This window comes from Gymnodraco acuticeps, unplaced genomic scaffold, assembly GCF_902827175.1.
Source record: "Gymnodraco acuticeps unplaced genomic scaffold, fGymAcu1.1, whole genome shotgun sequence".
NCBI classification, from domain to species: domain Eukaryota; kingdom Metazoa; phylum Chordata; class Actinopteri; order Perciformes; family Bathydraconidae; genus Gymnodraco; species Gymnodraco acuticeps.
In genome coordinates this window covers 6728406-6742249 of record NW_022990042.1, presented here as the reverse complement: position 1 = coordinate 6742249, position 13844 = coordinate 6728406, and positions in this window count along the sequence as shown.

The window sequence follows — 13844 nt, the reverse complement described above, 5'->3', positions numbered from 1 at the left end:
ACATGTAGTGCAGTAAAAGTACATGATTTACCTCTGAGAAATTGTATTGGACTTGAAGTACAAATAACTTAGAATTGAAATACTCAAGTAACGTACAAGTATCTCAAAACTGTACTTAAGTACAGTAATTGTGTAATGTACTTAGTTACTTCCCACCTCAACGTCTAGACTAGCACTAGACAACATTTTGGTCCTTCTGTAATGCATTGATTCATGACGGGCTATCTTAAAAACGAATGGCTTTTTTTCCTTGACATCTACTTACTGTTAATATGTCTAGTCCACAGAAGTTGAACCCTGATGTCAACCGGTACATTGTTCTTAAATAATACATTAAAACTATATAGTTAATACATCCTATGCCTACAGATGGTGATGGTACGACTGCAGCTATAACTTTTGTTTACCTGTAAATGATCCCGGTCTTCAGAAGATGATTTCTATTGATGTAGGTGATTGTTCACAAATACGATCAGTCCTTTCGGCAAATATTTTTTTTGAAATAAGGCATCTGAAAAACTACTACATATTTCCCGTAGTCGTAATGCAGCTAATCTTAACTCTAGCATAATTGTACCTAAGCAATCTAAATCGAGAGTTCCCTTGCCATTCAACTTTGATGGATTTGGCTTAATCTACATACCCCCTTTCAAGAAAATGTCACTTACAAACACTAATCCTCCTCGTACTCTTAGAGCCAGCAATGGGGATGGACCATTTTAACTGTAAAGTTATAATTTCCTTTGACTTGGCAGCAATCTTCAAATCTCTGAGCCTTTTAGCTCATTACAGGTAAAGCAAGATCTTCAGTGTCTTCCATTCAACACCATGGCATCAAAGCATGCAGTGAATATTTCCGTCTGTCTGGTTTTTAACTCTCTTTTATTCTCATGCAGGTGCTAGCTGTTAGTCAGTGTCTTACACATTCCAAATCAATTGTCTGACTTGGCATCCATCCACTCACTCTCATTATCAATTAAAACAGTACCCATCTTATGATATGCCCTGTTTTATGTAGGGGATTACAGACACAAGAACACATAATCACATCACACAATATCACATTTTGATATTAGTCTCCAAGGATACAGCTAATTACCCTGGATCAGTGAATAAAACATATCTATTTTCTCGTAGGGAACATGCTGAAAGGAGGTACAGAATGAATAATGACTGTATTGGAGATGAGTCCTTGAAAGAGGTAATCTTAAAAAAAGAAAAAAAGTTTTCAAGGGTTATAGAAAAGTTTTCTCTTTTTTGGAAAGAAACATCAATGATGTGCACCCAGCCCCCCACCTCTTTTTCTATGCTCAATTTCACTAGAGGTAGAGAAAAAGGGCATTTGTCACTTGTACGCAAAGCCTAAGAGAACACTAGCTCTGTTTGTTTGTTTTGTTTCCTGCAGGATATTGAAAAGTAATTTGATTTGGAGGCTGTGATGGATTGGTGGCTTTGTGTTCAACCTGTAAAAGCATCAAAAGGTACCAATGCTTTTTTTAAATGAGCTCTGTCACAGCATGTGTTACCGCTGTTTATACTAGCAATCCTGCAAACAGTGGAAGAGATACATCATCTAACAAAGTACCAATGCTTCTTCTAACATTTTCACTTTGATGCTGAAATAAGTAGCAGTGCAGCATCTACATCTTTATCTTGATAAATCATTAATCCTGTCTGAAGTCTAAAGCACCCCTTAGAAGTATGTTTGGATATTCAGTTTCAGTGCATATTAACTTAATTCAAGACCCCTGTATCCATTTGAGTTATTTTGAATAAGAAGGAGGACTATTTTGTTGAGATTTGTCATTAAAAGGTGTGTATGTACAGTATGTATATATACATGTATATATTTTTTGATTTGTATTCCTCGGGATGGCAAGAAACAGCATTTTAATATCCCTGTCTGGACACACTCTAAAAACGAATTCAGGCGACCTTTCACCTCCACTTAATTAAATGCATGGTTGCAAGATAAAAATGTGAGTTCATTGTTTTAGATAAACATTTTAAGTTGCAAACATTAATTTATAAGTTGTGTTGACGTAATAATGTTGGTAATTACATCAACTTAATATTGTGTGTAATTTGAACTCTGATTTCTGCGTTAATTGACTTAATTGATTAATAAAAGTCCATCAAAACAAAATTCAAGTTGTAGTAAGTAATGCAATTGTCTTGATAACTTAATTGTTCTACACCTTGAGTTAAGGATTTCAAGTCCACTCCCACTTAACATGCCTGGACAAGTTCCCACAGTTAAGACAAATAGAAATATACAAAGGACATTTTAAGGTGAGTGTCATCTTTTGTCATTCAAATACAGTAGATAGCCTTGTAGTTGCACTGTATAGGCAAATTGCTGTTTGACCAAAAATAAGCAGCCTTTGAACTGTGAATAGTTCTGTGAGAGGATACAAAGTAGTAGAGGCTACTGTGAGAGTACAAATACTTTGGTTTTGTGATATCGCTTTTTATTAAAAATGAATCTCGGTGAAGCAGATCAAGGACATGCTTCTTGAGGTAGGATCGTTATTTAGAGTTGTCATTGAAATGCAAGTTGTTGGCAGTCTCCCATTCAGAATATATTCATTTAGGTCATTTCTCTTTTTTTCCTTTTTCAAAAATAGCACAATACAATTGAAGTACGCAGAGAACTATAGCCATCCGCTGCCTTGTCGTGTACCTTGGAGAAAAGGAAGAGGACCTTTTCAAGGAGTTTAGCGACGTAATTAAAAATCTTGAAATAACATAAAATCCACGGGCACAGTGTAAACACACAGGACAAAAGCACTGCTCTCTGTCAGTTACACTTTGAAGCATATTGCACTTTTGGCCACACCCCAATCAATAATATCTTAGCAATGTTCAGCATGGATAGGTGTTGACAGCAATGGCATGGGAAAAGGATTGTGTAACATTTGAAAAGTGGCTTCTGCTCTTCACTTAACCAGTTCACATATTGTATGGAACCTGCTAACAAGATGAGAAGATACACTAACACTTGCACGGTTGTGATTGACACAATCTGTCCACATGCATTTAAACACTAGGCAAAGTACTTTATTTTTTTATTTTTTTTTATTTATAGAAGGACCATGCATACAAAAACATTAATCTCAGCAAAGAGAAGAGATGCAATATGCCAGATTATAGCTAATAGCTAATTTCCATCTGTGGTCCTCAGACAGGTTCATAACAATCAATAAACAAATAATGACATTGCATGATCTCTATCAGTCAAACAATTTTAAAACCTGATTTAAGTACAGCTCAATAAATTAATACATAGTACACTTGAAATACACTTACATGATCTCGGTCACTCAAATAATTACAAAGCCTGATTTAAATTCAGGTTACGAACATAACACTTAGTACACTTCAAATACACTTAAATAAAATATCTACGATATAGTATGACAATACAGTTAAAAAAAAAAAAAAAAAACTCAGATTACAGTGTAATTAATGTTGGCATGACTGGTTGCTTAATATCATTTTTTTTGCACCATAGGAAAACAAGTTAAAATCAATACAGGTTTTAAGTTCAACTGGAAGAGTATTCCAGTGCTTGATGGCCGTAAACGAAAATGCTGATCGTCCAAAGGCAGTGCGCCTCAGAGAGATGGTTAGATCTGCATTTGATGCAGATCTGGAGTTTCTGCAACTCTGCTCACAGCGAAACTGAAAAAAGCCCCTCAACGGTGGTGTTATAGAATTGTGAATGATTCTGAATAGCCTACCAATCGAACTCGGGAAAGTAGAACAAGACTATCAAAACTGAACAGTTTGTATTTGGACAGTATATTGCAATGATGGTGTTTTAATGACTTTCTATCCATAACTTTTAAGGCTTGTTTATAAAGAACCTCAAGTGGTCTCATAGCAGTCTTAGTTGCTTGGGACCAGCAGGATATACAGTAGTGAAAATGTGATAGTATCATGGCATGCAAAAATGTTTCCGATGCTTCTATGGTTAATGCGTTCCTAATAGGTTTAAATTTGAAAATGTTTTATTTCAGCTTTCTAGTCATGCTTCTAATATGGCTTTCAAAAGTCAAATTGGCATCCAGGATCACTCCCAAGTATTTGACCTCATTGACGTTTTCAATTATTTTACCATTCACACGAAGCTGTGGATGCGTGGTTGTTTTTTTCTTATTCGTGAAATACATTGTCACTGTTTTGTTAGTGTTTAAAGTAAGACACGAGTCATTTAACCATTGAGCAACTTTGTGCAGCGTCGACGAGAGCTTAGAGGCAACCTGTTCAGCATCTTTCCCATGAGTGTAAACCACCGTGTCGTCAGCATACATCTGGACGTCCACATCCTCACAAACAGATGGGAGATCATTAATATATATGCTGAACAACAGCGGTCCAAGAATTGAGCCTTGTGGCACTCCGATTGAGCATGGCTTAGTTTCTGACAGTTTATCATTTATACGGACACATTGAGAACGACCAGCTAAATAAGACCTGACTCTTTGTATTGTGCTAACTGACAGGTTGAAATTGTTGAGTTTTGATAAAAGTTTGGTATGGTTTACTGTGTCAAATGCTTTTCGCAGGTCAAGGAACACTGCTCCAACTATCCCTCCTTTGTCTAACTTAGCCTTGATTCCTTCCACTAAATAGCAGCATGCAGTCTCAGTAGAATAATTGGTCCTAAAACCAAACTGCATAGGATGGAGTAGGTTGTTGTCGCTTAGGTGTAACACCAGCTGCTCCGCGACTACTTTTTCAACTACTTTGGACACAACAGGTAGAATACTGATGGGTCTATAGTTGCCTACTTCTTTCTTGTCGCCACATTTAAAAATTGGTGTTACAATAACAGTTTTAAGAGCTGATGGAAATGTGTTATCTTTTATTGATTGATTGGTAATATAGGTGATGGAGCTAGCTAAGTCCTTTTTATGTTTTTTTATAAATACTGTGTCTAGTCCCCAGTGATCTTTAGCCTTAGAATTTGATAAGGTGGAAATTATTTTATTCACTTTAGTCTCATTTGTACGGTTGAGTTTGAGCACTTTTGTATCGTCAGCTAATGCAAGAAGCGGTTCTGTTACATTGAAACTGTGGGCCAATTCTGAAACAGACTCAATAAAGAAAGTATTAAAATGGTTGGCCACGGCTAGGCTATCCTGTTGTAGGGTTCCGTTTATCATGAGCTCAGTATTATAATTTTTTGAGTGATCTTTTCCAATAAGTTTGTCAATGGTTTTCCATAGTTTTTGAGAATTCCCCTTTGCCTGTCGAATAGTATCTAAAAAGTAATTTGCCCTTGCCTTTCTTAATTGAACTGTAACTTTATTTCTAAGACTTTTGTATATTAAGCGATCTGTTTCTAGCCCTGATTTTAAAGATTTCTTTAGAGCTACATCCCTTTTTTTCATTAATTCCCATAGAGCAGTGTTAAACCATGGTAACAGTTGTTTGCCAATACGCTTTTGAGGCATTGTTTTTGTATATTTAGCTACGGTTTGTTTTAAGGTATGTTTCAAATTATCACAGGCCCCCTCACAATTTTCACCATATGTCAAATCAAACCAGTCAGTTTGCGTTATTTCATTCTCAAAAGCACCTCTGTGTGTCTTCAGGACCACATTGCCATGACGACTCACACATGCAGAATCAATAGGGCAAAACAATACCAGCGTTGCTTTAGCAGCTGGTAATAATGGCTCTGAATTAGCTAAAAGTGACAGTTTAAAAAGTATGCAATTACCTAATTCATTATCTCTTATGCGCTAACCTAATATTTAATGTGCTTCAAAAGGACATGAATATCGCCTTCATCAGTGACCGGTCCACCCCAGGATCTGACCATACGATGGCAACCATCGTGGTCGAGGGAAACAAATGAATGAGCATTCTGCGTTAAATGTGTTCATACTGTTTGAAATAATGACTGTCGGCAGTGTAAACATCTTTGTTACATCTTTTGTAAAATGGATGTGTGTGATCTGCAGGTTGGTGGCCATTGAGAGTTTGTTTCTGTAGTTTTACAACAACTTTACAGATTTTACATATTTGGCGCTGGTTTTAAATATGCAAAGGCCTCTAACTTCGTTGTGATGGCAGCATGTATTTGCTGTGTCCCCATGTCCCATGGTAATATGGCTAATGTGTTTATTTATTATTTGTGGGGCAATTTAAATTTGTGTTATTTATCTTTTTTTTCAAGATTGAAATGAAGCTCAGCGCAAGTTCTTTCAGGAAGACTGAGTGTATATACATTCACTCCGCAGCTGCATATAATCAGCTCATCACAGGCGTTCTCTTTAACCTATTACATTTCACCTCATTCTCCAGCAGCCAATCACCGTGCTGCAGCCAAACTATAAAATGGTTCTCCTCTCTCCTGCAGTCAGCTGTGATTTCAGGTGCTCATGCACCTTATCATATGGCATGTGTCAATAAATGTTCAAACAAAATGAATTCTCTCCTGATTGAAACATCATGTGTTGAAATAAACAACTGCAGTTCAAAATAAAAAGTGAATTGCCTAATATTTTTGTTGTGGAATCAATTAATTTCTTTAACGGCAAAAACATGAAAAAGCTGAGAAAAAAAACGATTGAATACAATATATTTGGAGCAACTTAATTTATAAATGGTTGTAAACTTAAAAACGTGTGTTCACAATGATGGTAATTAAGTACATACAACTTAAAATTCCATTTAAATCATGTGGTAAAACTAGTCGGAACAACTTAATCTTTTGAATAATCAACTTCAAAACTTGTGTTTATGCTACCAATTATTAAGTAAGTGGTAATTAAAAACACCTCTGATTGTAGAGGAAAAGCCTTCTCAACTCAAATAACTTGTTGCTTTAAGACAATTTCATTAGAAGTTGTCTTAACTCAATAAACATCGATGCAAACTGTTGCGTTGATTTTCTTTGTTGAGCCAAGGCATTTGTTTTTAGAGTGTATCACGCACATAGAAAAATGGAAATAAAGTTGACTTTGACTTGAACAAAAAAACATCCCTCACTTGTGAGGCAGAATTTTGACCTCATGTATTTTGTTGACAGATTGAAGATAAAAAAGATACAAAGAAACAGATATACTTAAAGCAAAACTGCTCTGTTACACTATCTAGCTCTTTCTCTTTCAGCTTGACCGGTTTGACTTCCATACCAGAAAAACACCATGTTCTCCGCACTTTCTGAGGAAAAGAATAGCCTTGAGGGCAGATCAAGGCAGGGGTCTTCAGCAGAAATATCCTCAGAAAATAAAAAAGCATGATCTTCGTTCATTTTCGCTACATCAAAACTCCTGCAGCTTATATCACCACCTGGAGATTTCTACCATAACCACTAGAGTCCATAGATCAATTCATGGTGGATGAGATCACAGCCTGTGTTTGTGTGTGAGCTAGAGAAAATCCACACGACAAAGTCAAGCTTGATAACCTGTAGGAATTAGGAAAGATGTTAAGGATGTCAGAATAACATTTGGCTTCTAAATATTTCAACAAAGAAGTTACACAAAATACAAATGGATTCGTTTTTTGAAGACCCAGAATGCATTTCAAACTGTGGAAATCAAAGTTCCAACTCTGTGTGTGACATTAAATTGTATAAACTTGAAATGTGTCTTTACAGCTCAACCAGAGTAGATGCGAAACCTACTTGTTATGTAAGAGAGAAAAAGCTAATATTATAAAAATGTATTATCTAGTTACACTCTACTGACCTTGAATATGTACTGTATAACGCTGAGCTCTTAGTGAAAAGTAATTACATGTGGCTTCAAGTATTGAGACCATCAAGGACCAGACTCTGCTCTTATTCATTTGAACAAATCCAATGTGGGTTGAAAATAATAATTATAAGAACTGAATGGTTCAGCCCAGAGATTCCTAAGGATAATGGGGAAAATGGCAACATAGTCATAGTATATTTTATTTGGAAAGCATTCAGGAAATAATTAATAAACATAACTCAATTTTGAGAGGTTTAGCATCATGATTTGTATGCAATGCATTTTCTCAATGTGTTTTTCCTAATTTATGCATATAAATCATTTGTTATCAGAATCAGAAATACATTAATAATCCCAGGGGAAATGGTTTTCATGACAGTTGTTCCATTTTAAAATGAATAGTATAGAATGTAGAGGAAACTTCTGTGTAGCAATGCAGTGGGAGTCACCGACTCAGGAAGGAGACACGGGAAGAGCAGTAGCTTTGATGTCAAACACATGATGGTTTATTTGGAGTTACGGCCGGAGGATTCACATCACAAGTCCAAGAGTCAGAGGTTCTGACTTCACGGTAGAGTTGCCACGTTAATTCTGAAGAACTCTACCCCAGACCCATGTATTTAGCTAGTTCAGAGAGCATCATCAACATGCTGCATAACAAGATAGAATGATAACACCTCTATCAGCTGACGCCAACAGGCAGGAACAGGGAGACAGAACACTGAGAGCACAGCAGCCAAGGTTACGAGGTGCGTGTGCTCAGTCAGGACAGTTTGAACTGATACACTGGGTCAAAGTTATGGGCCTTGGAAAATATTCCACAACATAGAATAAAATAAAATATATTATATAAACATAAGTCAAAATATTAACCTCTTAAGCCCCAAGCCTGTTTTTCAGGTTTCAGGCTCGAAAATGACATGCCCAAAACAAAGGACTATAACTTAACTTCTAAAATGGTTATATGAATAATTTATTTTATCAAAGCAAGGTCACATCTGTGAGTTGGATGTAGAAGTGTCAGAATCAATAAAGATGTTTCAGTGTTAGAGTAAATCCAGATGGAACATAGTCAAAAAGTGTACATTTTTGTTTCCGCCCAAATAAAACATTACTTATAGTGAAAACCACCCTTGAATGATGGGTTAGTAGCCTAAAAGCTTTAGGAATCCAAAGTATAACATATAATAAGTACCCTGCATCAAGATTGAGGCAAAACAAGTGAGAATTGACCTTTTTAGAGAGATTTAGCAAAAAAAAAGTCCAAGCGGACTAAGGTTTGGGCACATTTGGGTACATTTGGTTCAATCAGTGCCATTTAACCTTTTTCAGGTACCAGACTGTAAAAATCATTGTACAACATTTAATTATCACTATAGGTATTCATTCCATAAAAAAAATAAAAATTATTGTTAAAAAAAATAAAAATTATTAAGTGGGTGTGTGTGTGTGTGTGTGTGTGTGTGTGTGTGTGTGTGTGTGTGTGTGTGTGTGAAGTTCCCTCTTTGCATGAGATGCATGTTACTTGCACAATAAAAATGAGGAAACTTAGGAAACATTTGACTCCAACTGGAGCAGATTTATTAAAAAAAATTAGCAACACACTATACAACAAGCATTTTTTGGGGTAAAAAAAAAACTTTATACAAACCCTGAATGTTACAGTATTACTTCAGTAAGTCATGCCATGCCCTGTAAAAGTTATTTTTGGTAGTGAAGCACAGAGGGACCTGACACTTCCTGCAGTACACAGGTGTCTTCACTCTTCAGTTGCCAGCATCAGAGCACCTCCTGCAGTACCTCCTGACCTTGGTGGCATCTTCCCCATAATACTCGGGCATCCAGAAGCCATATCCTCATCGCCTTCCTCACTGTGAAAACAAATGTGGAAAAAACAAATAGATTAATTCTCTGGCTTGTACTTTCAAAAATGTAACTCAAATCAGAAATAATTTCTCTACAACAACAGCAGAACATCAATTTTGAGTGTGTGAAATAACATTATATCACTCAAAATGTATACCGTGTAAATTATGTGAGACGGGGTTCATATAATCTGTTCAATATTTAATATTAATATTCTGTCTGTCATATTATATATATATATACACACATATATATGTATGTATATATATATATATATATATATATATGTATGTATGTATGTATATATATATGTATATATATATATGTATATATATATGTATATATATATATATATATATGTATATACACACATATATATATATTATATATACACACATATATATGATAGACAGAATATTCATATTAAATATTGAACAGATTATATGAACCCCGTCTCACATAATTTACACCAAATAAATAACAAAAAGATAAAAACAGATGAATACTCTTACACCAAATAAATAAGTAATAGATACAAACAGAGAGATTACCTTTCCGGTGACGGAGGTTCATAATCAGAGTCATTACTGTCCCCTTCGTGCGTGACGAGATCACTATCTTCCGACGGAGAGTCCTGAAATACGATGTCCAATGCCTCCTCGACGGACAAAAAAAGTCTTCTTTCTGGCTGCCATTGCTACAATGAAGACAAAGAAAACAAATCCTGCTGTTTCGCTGATCGATCTGCCGTTCTCTGCGCTCCTGTCGCCGCGGGACATGCTATGCTACGCTATAGCCTAGTATGCAGCGTACAAAGACTGGGTCGTGCGTAAATCAGCTCTACTGCCTTTATTTATACTTACGAAAACTCCTATCTCTGGAACCCATTGGTCGATTTGGGTGATTGACACCTTTTTTGAATCGTTAGAGCCAATCGAATCGAGTAGCAGTTTCAAATTATGTAAATACGTCATGCCTGCGGAGGGGGAGCTATGCGTAAAAAGCAGCTCCCGCAGCTGAATCCACGGACTGTTAATCGTTGGACCTACTCTTCTGCCGTGAATGAAAGGATTGATTCTCAGTAATCATTTTAAAGTGACAAGAGACATTGGATTAACCCTGAGCAGCGTTTTTATTCCTTTGAACACAACTTTTGATCACAAAACAGCCAAGGTAAGACCTAATTATTGTCAGGGATTTGAAAACTGATATTGTTTACTTGCTATGTTGTGGCTGCCAGCTCGGTTAATGTTGTGTCTGTAGTGATGGGGTGTACACCCATGGAATCTGTGGAATCTCAGCTTTCAGAAGATGTGTTGTTTGTGCGGAAAGGATGAATTATAAATGATCGTTTTTGTGAGTTATGAGCAGACATAGCAATTGTCCGTTTTTGACATGGGGTCATTTAGAGGCTTCTTGTGAGACTTCTTTTTCGAAAAAAAAAAAATGTTTTCGTATCGTCAGTAAGCCAAGTTTCCTCCGGTCAGATGGGTATGGAATATTAATAGTTTCATGAATGACACTTCAGATATAGCACTGTTGCTACATATATAGCATTTTCGGACCCGAGCTCGGGTCCGTGGGGCTTAAGAGGCTAAGTCAGTATATTCGGTCCATCCAGCCACATTTTTCTAATTTGATTTGATCTGTTTCCTGTTTGTTTTCTCAATCTGTGTCAAATCTGCTTTTACTTTCTCTCTTTGTGTGTTTTCCCGCCCTTTTGATTGGCTGTTCTAGCCTTGTTAGTTCCACCTGTTCCCAATCAGCCCTGCAGCCACCCTACCCTCTGTTCACCTGCACTTTATCCCCCTCATTAGTCCTGGTTTCTGTTTAGTCGTTAACGGATTCTTGTTTGCAAGGATCAGAAAGTTCTGATTTGCCTTGCCTTGTCTAGATCAGGCCACAAATAAAGGGATTTTCTGCACCTGCCTGTAAGTCAGTACAAACCCTTATTTCAACAGGAAATATTTGAAGTATTTCACTGCCATTTCTCTGTTAAGATTCAGTCTTGCAATTCATGGTATGTTTTCAAATCATACTTTGACTGCACCGTACGGAGCCCTGGAGGGTTCATAGAGAGAAAAAAAAAAACCTGAGGCCTCAATTAAAATAAAACGAGGCCACGCTTTATTAATTCCTTCGCACGATATACGTGTGGACGCTGCGTGACTCTCACGCACATGGTGGCGTGTGTGTGTTTGTGCTCTGCTCAGCTCTTGTGGGTGTGTTTGTGTGTTCGGTGTTTGCAGGGCCGTTTCTAGATTTTTGGGGGCCCTATGCAAGATGCTGTTTGGGGGCCCTAGTTTTGACAGTTTTTTTAACTACAATGGGGGGGATTCCGAAGCCTTTAAGATGATCTGTGGAGATGCATCAATCTGTTACACTTTAATAGGAAAACAGGTTAATTTCACGAAAACCAAGCAATTGAAAATTACAAAAAATGATATTAAAAAGGTAAACAATAAGGCTCCTCTATGTCAATAAATGCAAGAGATGCAGCATTTTCTCAGCTGTCAGCCCAACGATGATTTGGACTTTATTACCCCAAAAACCCAGGCCACAGCTTTGCTATCATTGCAGTTTAGTCGTGTTTATATCCTACATTGGATTTGTAAGTATATAATGCTTCACCGAACACTCACAGGAGGGGGCTTGGCTGTCTACAAATAAAGACGGCTCATTTTAATTCTCCCCAAATATATTGAGGCTGAACCTGAACTTTGAATTCTCTGTGCCCATCATAATCTTGGCGATCTTGTTAAAATTGTGAATGCAGAATTAAAAATACTATGTAACTGGTTTTCAGTTAATACATTATCCCTTAATGTGGCCATAACAAATTACATGTTATTCAATACAAAGTCTGAGAGTAGAAATGACTGCATTATACGGATTTGCAATACAGAGATAGAAAAAGTTGGTGCATGTACATTTTTAGGACTGCTTGTTGACGAAAAACTCAATTGGAAGCACTATATAAATTATATACAGACTAAACTGTCAAAAACAATAGGTATTTTGTATCATACTAAGAATATTCTTGAAGAAAATATACTCTTTATAACAGTCTATTTCTCCCTTACCTTTAATACTGCTCCGAAATATGGGGAAACACTTACTCAACAAATCTACAAAAAATAATAACATCCCAAAAAAAGTATTACGAATAGTCTGTGGTGTTGGTAAATATGAACACACAACTCCCATATTTTAAAAAACTCCAGCTTAAAACAGTACTGATTATGCACAACATTTTCCATAACAAAATGCCTAATACATTCAAAAGCAGTTCCAAACCCCAGCGTGAACATATGAATGTAAAAAAGGTCACTTGAAAATAAGTGTTCACAATGTTTATATGCAATTATGCATATATTATTATTATTATTCATTTGCCAAGTGCATGTGTACCTATGTATATATTTATATATAGTATTTTAATTTCCAAAAAAAGATAGTTGAAACTGCGATTGACATGTGCAGAATTTTTTTTTTTTTTTTACGAAAACTAGATATAGAGTCATTACTCTACATCTAGTTTTCGTAAAAAAAAAATTTAAAAATACTTTCAGCTTGGGGGCCCCCTAGTGGCCGCGGGGGCCCTATGCCCCCGCATATAGGAAGAAACGGCCCTGGGTGTTTGTGTGTGTCCAGGGGCGGACTGGGACTAAAATTCAGCCATGGAAACTGACCCAGTCCGGCCACATGAAATGTCAAATGTTAGAAATCCGCTGTTTATTATTTAAAGTTTTACGTCCGATTTGCTCCTTTTTTCCTCTCTGTACACAGCTCCAGTTTGGGCATTGGCCTGTCATCAGATTTCATTTTTAGTTGCTGCTGCCTGTAGCGGAAGTTTAGTAAAATAATTTTTGATGAAATACACCAAATCTCCACCCTCCATAATTGCACTTGCTTCAGTTACTTGCTACTTTTTAAGGGCGGTTACAGTACGAACTGAAGTTGATGCGATTTGATTGGATTGTGTGGCATGACGTGAGCCTCATCTGATTGGTCAATCCCGATTCCCTCAATTTTTTTTCACCAAGGGAAGCCAATTTCGACTAGCCTCCTCTCGCAACAGAGTGTGCAATCTACTGTTTCATCATAACATCTAGAGGGGCGCTATTTCACTCTTTGTAAAATACTCAATGAGAATGGGGGAGAGATGGTACGGCAGAATAATTACCGAAACTAAACAAAGTGTTTTTATTTATTTATTAAAATTATAACTACAATCCAAAAAAACTGGGGAAGCCTGGC